The sequence below is a fragment of the Periplaneta americana genome, chromosome 7 (genome assembly GCF_040183065.1).
Source record: "Periplaneta americana isolate PAMFEO1 chromosome 7, P.americana_PAMFEO1_priV1, whole genome shotgun sequence".
Lineage (NCBI taxonomy): Eukaryota > Metazoa > Arthropoda > Insecta > Blattodea > Blattidae > Periplaneta > Periplaneta americana.
In genome coordinates this window covers 9,170,001-9,183,780 of record NC_091123.1, presented here as the reverse complement: position 1 = coordinate 9,183,780, position 13,780 = coordinate 9,170,001, and the positions used below count along the sequence as shown (strand labels likewise).

At 34.5% G+C, this 13,780-nt stretch overlaps 1 protein-coding gene across 2 annotated transcripts in view; it reads left to right on the top strand.

The window, feature by feature from the left end:
* The window catches only part of LOC138702880 (uncharacterized), an 81,852-nt gene that overhangs the window by 28,353 nt on the left and 39,719 nt on the right, over positions 1-13,780 (top strand). Inside the window, exon 2 of one of the 2 annotated variants that reach the window (XM_069830253.1) lies at positions 4,266-4,332. The exons of the other annotated variant lie outside the window; for it this stretch is intronic. The gene's annotated coding sequence lies outside the window, so the exon portion shown is untranslated. The remainder of the gene's footprint in view (positions 1-4,265; positions 4,333-13,780) is intronic. 2 annotated transcript variants of the gene reach the window in all.

Here is a 13,780-nt window from a genome sequence, read left to right as displayed (position 1 = left end):
TGAATTATAAAATAATGGATTGCTAAGCTAACGTACTATTACTGCATACTAAATCAATACATTATCGTTGTTCGTTAATTCTCTGAGATAAAAATGAATATGTTCATAAACATTATTATAAGAAATACAGGAAATGAATATATAGAATAACCTATCAAGTTTTCTGTGCATAACAAGCTATTTTAATCTTACCTGTCCTCAATTCACTCAGAAGTTACTGTAATAACATTATAGCATTATGTCCATCCAGAGAAGCTACACTTTCCAATGATGAAATAATAATTAATTATACAAATCGGTTAATTTAGGTTCCGATATTACTTCATACAAACACAGAAACATTGTCTGTAAGCTATATTTCATAGCTTTCGATTGTTGTGTCCAAGGCCCCTTATAGACGAAGTCATTTGTTTTTTATTTCAATACACCGCCGTAGATGGCAGTTATTTTAATTTTAAAACTCATTTATCTCATTAAATATCAGTCCTATCAAAATTTGTCAGCGAATAAAACTTATCAAAAATCATTTTTAAAGAAACTTTTGTTATGTAACATATTTCACAAAAATCAATAATAAGCGAGATATTTCGATTTGTTTAATTCAGGCCCCCTTATAACCCCCCTTTTAAATAATGTATTTTGAATGCCATATAGCCTATAATCTAAGTTACAACAAACTTAATTTATATTCCAATTTTCATCGAAATCGGTTCAGCCATTATCGCGTGAAAAGGTAACAAACATACAGACAGACATACAAACAAAAATTTCAAAAAAGCGATTTTCGGTTTCAGGGTGGTTAATTATATATGTTAGGACCAATTATTTTTGGAAAATCGAAAATTACCAGAAAAATTTCGGTTACAGATTTATTATTAGTATAGATAACGGTAGATAATTGAGGAGTAAGTGAAGAAAACTGTATGACGTGAAGTCTTTTTTTCGTACACACCGATTTCCTTCGCAATTACAAAGTGTTTTTGAACATGATACTTTTAGAGAGTAATTGGCGTTTTTTTTTTCTCGTGATCTCATTAAACCGGTGCTATCCGAACTTTCTGAAGGCGCGACCCACTTTTGGGCGAGCCTTTTGTTTCTTTGGACAGTCGACTAAAGAACACCTGTGTTATATCATTTTATTCTTAGCTGCTTGGTGCAGGTTGCCTTTTTTCCACAATTAAGTCTGTCATTACTCCGGACGCACCGCAGCCTTAGGCTTATTGTGCTACCTTTGTTTAATTTAGTACCGATTCATCAGCCCTGTTACCTTGATTAAGGTGTACAGTCCGCATATGTATGTACATATTTATTCACACGGCAAATGGGTATATACCCGTGGCAGTGGTAACTAATTACACTCAATAATGACAATTAATAATAAACAATAAAAGAATTAAAAAATAAACACAATAAAAAATAAATTAATAATACTAATAATGATTAATAATAATAATAATAATAATAATAATAATAATGGTAATAATAATAACAACAACAATAACAATAATAACAACAAGGAGCATCCTAAATGAAAAGAAACCCGATCACTTAAAATAACATTTAAAGTAAATCTAATTTATATCTTAACACTAAGTTCGAACTAAAACCCACGAGTATGATATATTCATACCTGCACAAGTACATTTCAGCACTACACTCATTTCACTATCAACTCACTCACTGCACTGGAACTACGACACATTTCACTGATACTACTCTGATTTCACTAACACTTCAAAAACATTTCACTGTTCAAATACTTTGCACTGCCACTATAAACTATAAAACTTCACTGACACAAACACACTTCACTTACACAACACACTTCACTGACACAACACACTTCTTCACTGATACAACACTTCAATAACAAATATCAATTACAACTTTAAATAGCATGTATAATATACTACAGTCTATTAGTAAAGTCCTCAAGCCTATTTTTTAATACATTTTTGGTTGTTGGTAAAGCCTTTAGTAAGTCTGCAGGTAAAGCATTCCAGTCCCTTATAGTACGATTGAGAAAAGAAAACTTTCCAGTGTCCGTCCTCTGCCTTCTTTCCCTCAATTTATATGAGTGGTCGTTTCTTGAAGAGTAATTTGGCGGCTGCAACCTATTTTTTATTTCTCTCCAGGCAGGCTCACCTCTGTATGTTTTGAACATTGCGCATAATCGAATTCGCGTTCTCCTGTCCGTGAGTGTGTCCCATTTTAATGGTGAATTATTACGACAACACTTGAGAGCCCGTTTTTTAATCTTTTCCAGTGTCTTAATATTTTCTAATCTGTAAGGATCCCAACATGCAGTGGATATAGAACTCGGTTCAAAATCTTTTGGTTCTTGAGATTCTTTCCCAAAAATAAAGTATCTTCCGCGAGCCAATTCATCGCAGGAGGCAGGTTGCCTTATTGGAACGGCAACTTCTCCTGCGTCTCCACTGTGCAGGTTACAGACACACTAGGCGTTCCTCAATACACGAGCCAGAAACAATAAAGCATGACTGATCTATAATATGAGTATTTATCTACTTAGCCATTACATTAGTTACTTCACTTGTTTTCTAATTAAAATAACTGGCTGATATATGTACAGAGTGTAAAATAATCTGAAATGTTGCAAGTGAATTTTTTTCTTTTAGTTTTATTGTAAAATGTTACGCCGTTTAGTCGTTTGGCGAAGATCGCCTTGGTAGGGCGGCAACTTCTCCTGCTCCTTCACTGCGCAGGTTGCAGTCACAGTAGGCGTTCCTGAATACACGAGCTAGGATTTACAGTGTGACTGATACATAATATGAGTATTTTTGTATTCAACTTCTACGTTAGCTGCTTTACTTGTTTTCTAATTAAAATAAACTGATATATACAAAGAGTAAAAAATGTGAAAAGTTACACGTGAATTTGTAACTTTAGTTTCATTTTAAAATGACATGAGGGGAATAATGATGAATGTCACATTTTTATTATTCTGAGATATTACAATTTTAAAGTTTGAAACGCTTTACTGCTCATATCTTCTAATAGAGGATAAAATGCTTGCAGTTAAATTACACATACATGTTATAACAATGGATTCACAAAGTTTCGTGAAGTTTTGTTTACCAACAATGGAGAAGGAGCAACAATAACGTTGTAATGAACAAATACAAGCGGAAATAAAGGTGAATTGCTATAGTTTCTGTTCCACAAAAGACTTTTCTATAGTTACACTTTACTACTCCATACTTACAAATTACCTTGGGATATGTTCCATAAAAGTACTAGTATTTGTAACTTACTAGTGAATAATTTATTGTCAAGTATTCTCTACCAATGAAAGGAAACTAATACATAACTGACATGTACTAATGGATTTAAATATATTTATTTCGTAATATTAAGATATATTTTGGTAATTATATGGTTTAAAATATTTTTTTATTTTTCTATTTCCCTCAAAAGAAGCAATTTCTTCTTCTTTGACACCATTTCAATAATTTTACAGTGTTCGCAATTTCGTAACAATTAAGTTTGGTGGGTAAAGATTAGTGCCATCTGTTGGCTAATATGAAAACTATCGCGAAGCATTATGTGGGGATCGCACAAGACCATCATGATAATAATAAACAAGTACGGTAATTTATCATTATCAAAGAAATAAAATAAAATAAATAACATTGCGGGATTACGAATTCATAGAAATATTACAGTATTAAGAATCTTTGCCGTATAATCTACCTTAAAATACGACATTACGATTAAAGAGACAAACATAACCTAATACGACAAATTAAATACAAGATAAAGAGCCACTTGTAGCGTTCCATTGATAATGTACAAGAAGTTTAATTCATTCGTGGAATAGAAAAAGGCGAAACAGTGTTTTACTTTTTTCACCAGGAATTTGTAATGTACAAAACAATACCTTTGAGGAATAGTCCCCTGATTAATTTCAGCATTATTCTTTCTTCACCCACTTTTTCTAGCACAGCTTCATTTCTTATAGTGTGGAATATGGAAACGTATTTTTAAGTGGGGTAAACTTCACCATAAAACAGGAAAAAATAATTGAGAAACGTAAAAAAAGTGAATTTTTTAAATATGTTCAACGCATCCGATATGGTTTAAATCTTTTTTTTTTCCATCATGGTTAAGTTTACTTCAGTTCAAGGTATGGGAAATAGTTTAATTCAGAAGAAATAGAGGGAGTGAAATACGCCAAGCAATATACTTTATAAGATCTTCCCTAAAAAATATTGCCGTGGTATCAGGTGTTCTCTTTCTTGCAGGAGATGTTGGATTCTCTGGCGCTTCCAGACGCTGTAACTCATCCTACACGCTGGCCAGCTGTTTTAGGTGACGTACTATACACGCAGTTATAAACTATGCGTTGCTATGCACTTATTCCTTATGACCTTTACTTTATCACTAGATGAAGTATAAATTGCAAAGAAAGTTGATTGAGAAAAAATCAGTTTCAATTTCGATAGGATATTCTATACTACTACACGTCCATTTTTATGAGGAAGCAATTCGCGTATGCTAATCACATTATATGTTCTAAATGTTGTTGGAGGTTCTACCTCCCTGTCTTGTATACGTCTACATGAACACTTTATAACAACGTTTCTCAAAGCATTTCCGCGGAAAACCAGGTTTCACAACCGAATAAATCCTAGGGATTTCATCAGTCCTAAATAGTCCTTAATTTAAGGTTGTACTTAAGAAGATACTATAAAAAGTGTACAAAAATCACGAAAACATGAAATATTACAAAATACAATAATAATAATAATAATAATAATAATAATAATAATAATAATAATAATACTTACTTACTTACAAATGGCTTTTAATCATTGCCTCCCGCACATAAGCCCGCCATCGGACCCTATCTTGTGCAAGATTAATCCATTCTCTATCATCATATTCCATCTCCGTCAAATCCATTTTACATATTATCCTCCCATCTACGTCTCGGCCTCCCCAAAGGTCTTTTTCCCTCCGGTCTCCTAACTAACACTCTATATACATTTCTGGATTCGCCCATACGTACTACATGCCCTGCCCACCTCAAATGTCTGGCTTTAATAATAATAATAATAATAATAATAATAATAATAATAGCAAATAGATTCTTAGGGTGCTATTCATAGATATTTCGCTAGCCCGCGCTACGAGCGTGCTAAACTAGCCCCGGCTATCGACTTTTTACCTGTACAGGATTCATATCATATCATATCACATCGCTAACACTGGTTTATGAATACGAAAAACGTTAGTTCGCTGATCATCCACCGGAAGCCCGCGCTAAGAATGTCTATGAATATAGCCCCAAGGGTTTAGGCCTGGATAAAATTTAGAAACGTGTCTATATAAGACTGCATTAGAGATATATGTAAATGATCATAGTGAAGGTTGCATTGCAGGCATTGAAGGCCAAATGTTTCTAGTCCTTACATCCATCTCGACCTTGCCATGATATGTAACAGTGCAGGCAACCTAGCCGAAATAGCAGTGTGGCCATGTCGTGCGTTGCAAAGTGCACGATTACAGATCTGAGTCGAAGCCAAATGGTTTGCAGTTCGCAGTCATTTGTGCGATTTATGGGTCTGCGGAACTCTGTAATCAGGATTCAAATAAATGCCCATTCGTCTGCAGTCATATTACAGAAATCGCGAGCCTTCCAAGTCACGTAATACAGGTCGAAAACGAAATACTTTGATTCTTATACAAATGCTGTTGCTCTTTTAAAATGTATGAGGCAGCTAACAACCTCATTTAACTTCCATTAGGTTGTTCTGAGTCTTAATGTAAAAGAGTCTTCGTCCCAGGACACTCCCACCTCACCCCACCGGCGGGTATTTTCCTCTGCTCCTTTGACCTTAAGGTCTCTATCTACAAGCAAGGCTTTCATATTCTTAGATCACTTAGCCGTTTCTTGCTAGATGTTGTTAGGCTTGCAGATATAGAGAAGAACTGAGGGGCACAGTTAGTTCGTTTTTTTGTCATAGATGCGCATGTTGAGACCTTAAGGTCATTAGATTATTAGAGGGCTCCTTCGAGCGTTTATGAAATACGATATTTTAAAACTTTATATTTTAACAGTAGGCCTACGAAAGATTATTAAATGAAACATAAGGCAATAAAATGTAAGAATCGTGTAATGCATATAGTTTTTTCACGGGTTAATTTTGATTTCAAATTTATTCAACATTTTCTTTTAAACGGTGTCTACCGCCATATGAAACGTGTAACGTATTCTGAATCTGTATTGTAAACTTGAGTGGATTATAATAATTTTCTTTATTATTTGAACTTCCAAAATCAGTTGACGTGAATAACATGTAGGCTTTCGTTTTCCTCGCATCTTGATTGCGGTATGGTAAAGAATAAACTGAAGTTATCGGATTGAATTGCCTTGCCTCGCGTTACGCAGATAAGCCACCTATCGCTTTTCATACTATCTCGAGATTTCCAAGAACTGAAGGTGAAAGTGATGAACATATCCTTACGTATGAAATACCGTAGGCTACAGGAACGTTAACGACCTTTGCATTCTGAGAAAATGCAATTGACGAAGGATTTACGAGTACTGAGAACTACATACTGATTACAAAGCATTATCACGAATTCGTATCCTAGCAACCACATATAGTTAACATGGATTGTGTTAACGCCACATAACAAGACTGACTCTAAGGTTTGTAATTAATAATGCACATAAAATGAACTTAACAGCGATTTCCTTATGTCAGTTTTAGTATTATCACGGTTTCGTATCCTAGCAACCAGATATAGTTAACATAGATTGTGTTAACGCCACATAACTCTAAGGCAGCGGTTCTCAGCGCAGAGCACCCTGAGCCTAGCGTCTCTTAGCCGCGGAAAACACATGCACTATGGTGCACTCGTAGCTGCTAGCGGGTATTCTCTCTATCTCTTCCTGCTGCACGACGGTGCACACGGGACGGCACCGCTTACCCTTTGCACATTTCAGCGAGTGCGACGACCACTGCTCTAAGGTTCAATGTAGTAATTAATAATTCACAAAAATGAACTTAACAGCGATTTCCTTATATCAATTTTAGTATTGTCACGATTTCGATCCTAGCAACCACATATAGTTAACATAGATTGTATTAGCGCAACATATCTCTAAGGTTAAATTATAGTAATTAATAATTCACAAAAATGTACTTAACAGCGATTTCCTTATATCAATTTTAGTATTATCACGATTTCGTATCCTAGCAACCACATATAGTTAACATAGATTGTATTAGCGCAACATATCTCTAAGGTTAAATTATAGTAATTAATAATTCACAAAAATGTACTTAACAGCGATTTCCTTATGTCAGCTTTAGTATTATCACGATTTCGTATCCTAGCAACCACAGAACTTCCACGTGGTATTTCCAGCTTGCAGTCAGAACTAGTCGTTAGCAGTGCAGACTCTGCAGGGATGTGAACACGCGCCTCGGTGTTGATATTTGATTTTGGCACCTTGCCCCTCGTCTTGATTGATTGGCGCGTTTTGTAGGTCACGCCGAGGTCAGCGTAAGGTCAGAAGAATCCATTTTAATTTAGTTGCCCACGTGGCTCAGACTTGCCAATTTCCTGTAATCATAGCACAGTGCAACCTGGCGTCCTCGCGTGCTCTGCCCATCAGCTGAAATTATTACCCACAGGAGTCGCGTGTTGCGGGCGGCTTCTTGCCCCTGCCCTACCTCACAGCTAGTTGTGGACCCAAGTATCTCAAATTATTTTGATTTTAACTGATACTTCCTATTTATTCGTTTTTTTTTCAAAATGTCCCATGCAGAATATTGATGTTAATATTGAACTTTTTTTTCCTCTCTCGCTGTTATTTATACTCGCTTTAACATCTTTGGTCTATCGCGAGTTAATCTTTGGTTGAAATCCGAAGGCCCGTGTACTATTGTTGAGACTGGTTCTATTGTTCTGAACTAGATGGCGACTGTATATGTATTACTGATTTGTTATGAATATGATTTCGATAATGAATCAGGCCGGTGATATTCAGGGATGTTGTGACCCGAATTTCCTGGCATTTGCCTTACGGTTGAGGAAAAACCGGAAAAATCCTGAAAAACCTCAACGAGGAAATTCAACCTGACCGGGAATCGAACCCAGGCCCCCTACATAAGAGATCAGCATGCTGACCCCTACACCACAGATGTGGTCAATTGAACTTATTGTGTTTCTGTTCGGGAAGAATTTTTGTGTAATGTGAATTATGGGATTAGTAAATAAACCTAAATTACAGACAGGCAAGATATGAATTTTTTAATGTAATACTTTTTATTTTTGTGAACCTATAATGTTATTCTCTTTAATAGGCATTTCTCAACATAATATGTTGAAAATTAATTTCATGAAAATGAAAACAGAGCGTTAAAGATTACATGCAATGCACATATAAGAAAAGTTCACAAAATATAATCAAAAACACACAACATTTGTTTTTATGTATATCTGACATATTTATTAATTTAACTTACATGTGTCACTTTATTTTCCATATTTTCGGTCATTTAAATGCCAATAACGCCATTTAAATGCCCCCACGTGAGAAGGATGTGGTGCTTTTTGTACTTTAAAGTGACGAGTTTTTCTTCAACAATTTCGTGTCTTACATTGTTATCAATGATTTACCTGTTAGCAGTTAATTTCATTGATCTATCATATGTATTATATGTATAAATTAATTAATTTACTGAGCACTCAAATAACAAGATGGGCGTTCATTTTCTGTATTGTACATGTAACAGTTGATTGAATTATTTCACACTCATTCTTATGTAATTGAAAAACTTATTGTCATGTTTGCGTAAATAATACTAGAGTATATGGAATGTAGCTTTTGCGGAATATTCCAAGAACATGGGATGTAGCCAATATCGTCGATTTCGTTTATTGTGACGACTGACATGATGGAACAGCAGGGTTGCTATCTCTTCAACATCCATTAAGAATTCTTGCCTCGCGTAGTCGTCTATGTAAAGTCGCAAGTTTATAAAACGGTCGCGTCAGTGGTTTAGGGCCCTAAAAGTCTGTCTTATTTTGCTCTCCTTACCATAACCCATGTTGTGCCTTCTTGCTGTGTGTTTGTTCTTTCCAGCAATTTCCCCTGTCTTCAATAAATTTGTTGATGTCTTGAATTTTACTATTTCGTCTAATTTACATAATGTGTATTCTATCAAACAGTGTTTTCTCTTGAATAGTCCTCAAAGCGTTCATTTCACAGGTACCCATTTTTGCTTATTTTTCACTAGAATGGTTAACTCTTTTGACGTAAGGTCTATCATCATGGTTGCCTCATTAGGGAAGAAAAAATGTCCTTAGTAGTTGTGTTGAGATGGAAATTATGGGAAAAAGAACCTGGTTATAAGTGTTGCCAATCTGACAGTTATATTATTATTATTATTATTATGAATATGAATATATTTTCAAAATGTGTCAGTTTTTACACATTGATATTATTTTATTTTCTGTGGTCGATCCTGATACTACACACAAAGGCTGTGACTAATGAGTCATAACGACGTAACTGTTTCACAAGTAGCCTACAGGGGAAATGCTATAATTCTAGTCTGTCCAGAGACTAAAAAGGTGGCAACCCCACTACTGGACTTAACTTCTTTTGATTAGCAATTAATCTAAGAGGCACAATTATATTACTCCTAAATTGAGCTCTGCCTGTTATACATTAAGGGCCGTATTCATAGACATTTTTAGCGCGGGCTTTCGGTAGATAATCAGCGTTTTTCGTATTCATAAACCAGTGTTAGCGATAGGATATGATTTGAATTCTGTACTAGTAACCAGTGGATAGCTGGGGCTAGCTTAGTACGCTCGTAGCGCGTGCTGCGAAATGTCTATGAATACTGCCCTAAGATCTTTATCTTGTACTTACATAGACACCATTAAAATGGCAAACTTTGCATTTTTTCGTTATGAAATATGGATTAAAATTCTGAGGAAAGTCATCTGAAGCTGAACATATTTTTGTTTTCCAAAAGAAAGCTATTAAAATATTAATGGTTGTCTTGAAACTTTGAATCTTTGTGATTTTTGTATTGAAATCCATCTGAAGTAGATTGTGATGAGATGAGACTAGGTTTTTCTCCGTTTTACCGATTCTTCACCATATTATTATTATTATTATTATTATTATTATTATTATTATTATTATTATTATTATTATTATTTAATCTAGCAGCACTAAGGCCATTAGGCCTTCTCTTCCGCCCAGCCAGACTCATAATAATGAATAATGATGATGATGATGATGATGGTTTGGTTAAAATCCGTCGAATGGGAATTTTTTTACCTCGGATATAAAACGTACTGGAATAGCTGTTTTAACGTGCGCCGCGCTGTTTTCCAAGTGCGCTGCCTCGTAACCCGGCAACGCGTGTAGACAGCTGAAGAGCGTTGCGAGCCGCTGTTGTGTATAATTCACTTTTTATTGGTCTATTTACGACGCTGGGAGCCGTCTGCTTTTATGTCGGTGGGTTCTTTAGAATTGCGGACTATTTTTCTGTATGTGATATGAGACGTGGAGCGTCTGATTATATCGCGGGGGTGCACAAACTCGTCATTATAAAGAACAACTAAAAAGAATTTTACGAACTTAAGCGAATATCAGTAAAAAATATAACTAATCTCAAATTAATTGCAAACTGCAATACAGTAATTCTCAAATATTTATACTTACTTGTAAAGCTGTCCCTTGTGATCCAACAAGCGGCGGAGTTACAGCAACGTGCACAAAGTTACGAATGTTGTGGGAAGTGTGACGACAAATCCATTACACAACTAATAGATTCGAGAGTATAGCGTGCCACGCATTTCATACTTTCCGACAAACAGGAGCTTGTCACTAGCTGTCCCTGTCTGAGGTCTTCGAAGTTTCACGCGATACCGAAAATGTCACAAATACACGAGTCAAATCTCCATCCAAAACGCGAACTCTCTTACATTTTGGTAGTTTTCCACTCTTTATCTTCGTCGAGTTATTTATTTATTTATTTATTTATTTATTTATTTATTTATTTATTTATTTATTTATTTATTTATTTATTTATTTATTTATTTATTTATTTATTTATTTTTCATTTACTTATTTATTTATTTGCTCATTTATTTATTAATTTACTTATTTATTTATTTATTTATTTATTTATTTATTTATTTATTTATTTATTTATTTATTTGCTTATTTATTTATTCATTTTTTCATTTATTTGTTTATTCATTTTTTCATTTATTTATTTATTACTTATTTATTTACTTATTTATTTATTTACTTATTTATTTATTTATTTATTTATTTATTTATTTATTTATTTATTTATTTATTTATTCATTCATTCATTCATTGTGTCATTCGATCAGTAGCCATACACATCATCGCTTGACCTATGTCTATGGCCAAACAGCCATTAAAGGGTTAGGTACAGCTTAGAGCAGTAAAATTTTGGAAATATTCAACATTTTTTCCTCCATTACTGTATCTTGTACAATAATGAAAATTAGTATATGTAAAACACTGTTCTTCTGCTATATGAAAAAAATATTTTTACGATTAAAAAATATATATATTTACAGTTTTGTTTTCAAAATTCATATCACTGTGCAGTGATGAAGCGTTTCCCTCATATCTCAAAAACTATCCAACATTCTGTGGTAAAATATTTTGTGTGTATTTATGCATGTCATATCTATAATATTATGCAAGATCACTTCTCTACATTTGATAGATTGTATGATAAAAAATAAATTTATTTTTAAAAATGGTCAAATATCAGTACCTTTTTCTAACACAAAAAGAAATATTTATTGAGGAATGTAGTTGAAAAAGCATAATATTGTAAACATGGGTTTCAGCAATAAAATAAAAGAGAGACAACATGGAAAAGCTAACACGTTTATGAGTTATGAGGGAAACGCTTCATCACTGCACAGTAAACTGCCACCATTTGGAATTTTGAAAAAAAAATTTAATCGTAAATATATATATTCATATAGGAGAAGGATAGTGTTTTACACATACCAATTTTCCTTATTGTACAAGATATAGAAATGGAGGAAAAAATGTTGAATGTTTCCAAAAATTTTACTGCTGTAAACTATACCTAACCCCTTAAGTAAGCTAAGTGTAATCTATCTTTGCCGCACCGATCTATAATAAAAATTATTGTTCGGAAGGGAAAAGTAAGCTTTGGCAATAATGGACTGAGGAATGGATGATTTTAAATAGATGGTTATTTACTCAAGATATTTTTCGAAAATGACATAGTCCACCATTTAGGATATTACCTTGGAAAGGACGTCCTTTAACAGGCAACCACTCAGATGGAAATGTGTTTCGTCAGACACCCACAAAGTGTCAATAAAGTCTTCATCTTCATCCAGGCGATTTAAAATCTCCTCACAAAACGCGAGAGAATATCGCGATGTTTTAATTGGTGTACCACTGAATTTTTATGGATGAAAATGTAAGTCGTTTGAGCAGAAGGGACAGGATCATGGCGCCATGAATTGAAATGACGAAATTGACACCTAGTAGCCTTAAAACTGTAGTTGTTTTAAAAACTATTAATTGTAAATGCACGTTGTGCACCGCTCCACTTTTCCATGATGACTAAATGACAGTTTATCGCCCCTCAATTGTGCTGTGAGAGATGTACGTTTCTTAAAAGCGCCCGTTCCTCTGCAGGACCCTGTAACACAGGAAACAATACAAAGAACACACGATCATCGACCAATCTCAGTGAGAGAGAGAGATAAAGTTGCGATTTCCTTAGTCTACCTTAGTCCTCTGGCTTTCAGAATACATTGTGAGTCATTTGTGTACTGATAAAATTAAAATTACTGATGCTTATTGTCCGCTATTTTATAAACAAACAGTAGAAACATGGAATTTTGTCGTATTTGAAATCATTAGACTCCAGCGTTCACAACACAAACCACAACTTGAAGCTAATCTCTTCCATATTTGATACGCAGACTGTTTTCCATAAAACGCCAAACAAAAATTCGGGCGGAGCCAGACCGTGAATTTTAAGGCCACGCCATTGGCCCTCCACGACCGACCAGTTGATATTTTTTATACCAAACGTTGCGAATGGCCTAGACTGTCGTTTAGGTATCTTATTGGGACTTCCTGCCATCACAGCACCAATAGCAACCTCTGTTCAGACAAACCCCTATACCCATCAACATACGTTTTTTGTCAGTTCCGTATCTATGAGTGTGATTGGCTCATGTTTTGTAGCTTTCCGATCACCACGCGACGAAACTGACGCTACTGCATCACTCCAAACTTAGCAAAGCACAAGACTTCGTACTTCTCCGATATTACACACTAGATTGAGGGAAGTGTTACGTGCATATCAAAAACATTAGGCCTGTGTTCATGTGCACAGTATGACAGACCGCTTGGCTGCCGAACTTTTCGCAGCTGAGCAGCCTGCTTTCCGCATGACACAATATAAAGGACAAACCTATTTTCGTACTTATTTTGAATGTTTCATTATCGCAAATACAGTAATGGAATTTCTTTATCAATGGATGTATGATTCAGAAATATTTTTTGAAGAAATCGCTTTTAATGCAAAAAAAATTTCCAAAATTTATAAAAGAAAAACGGGGAAAACGAGCAAAATTCGCGACAAATTGAGATGGTTGAACATGTCTACAGAAGGAGTCTCGTTCATAACTATAAAAATTTTAACTCTCTGACTCAATTAGCAGAAATTACTGAAAAAAT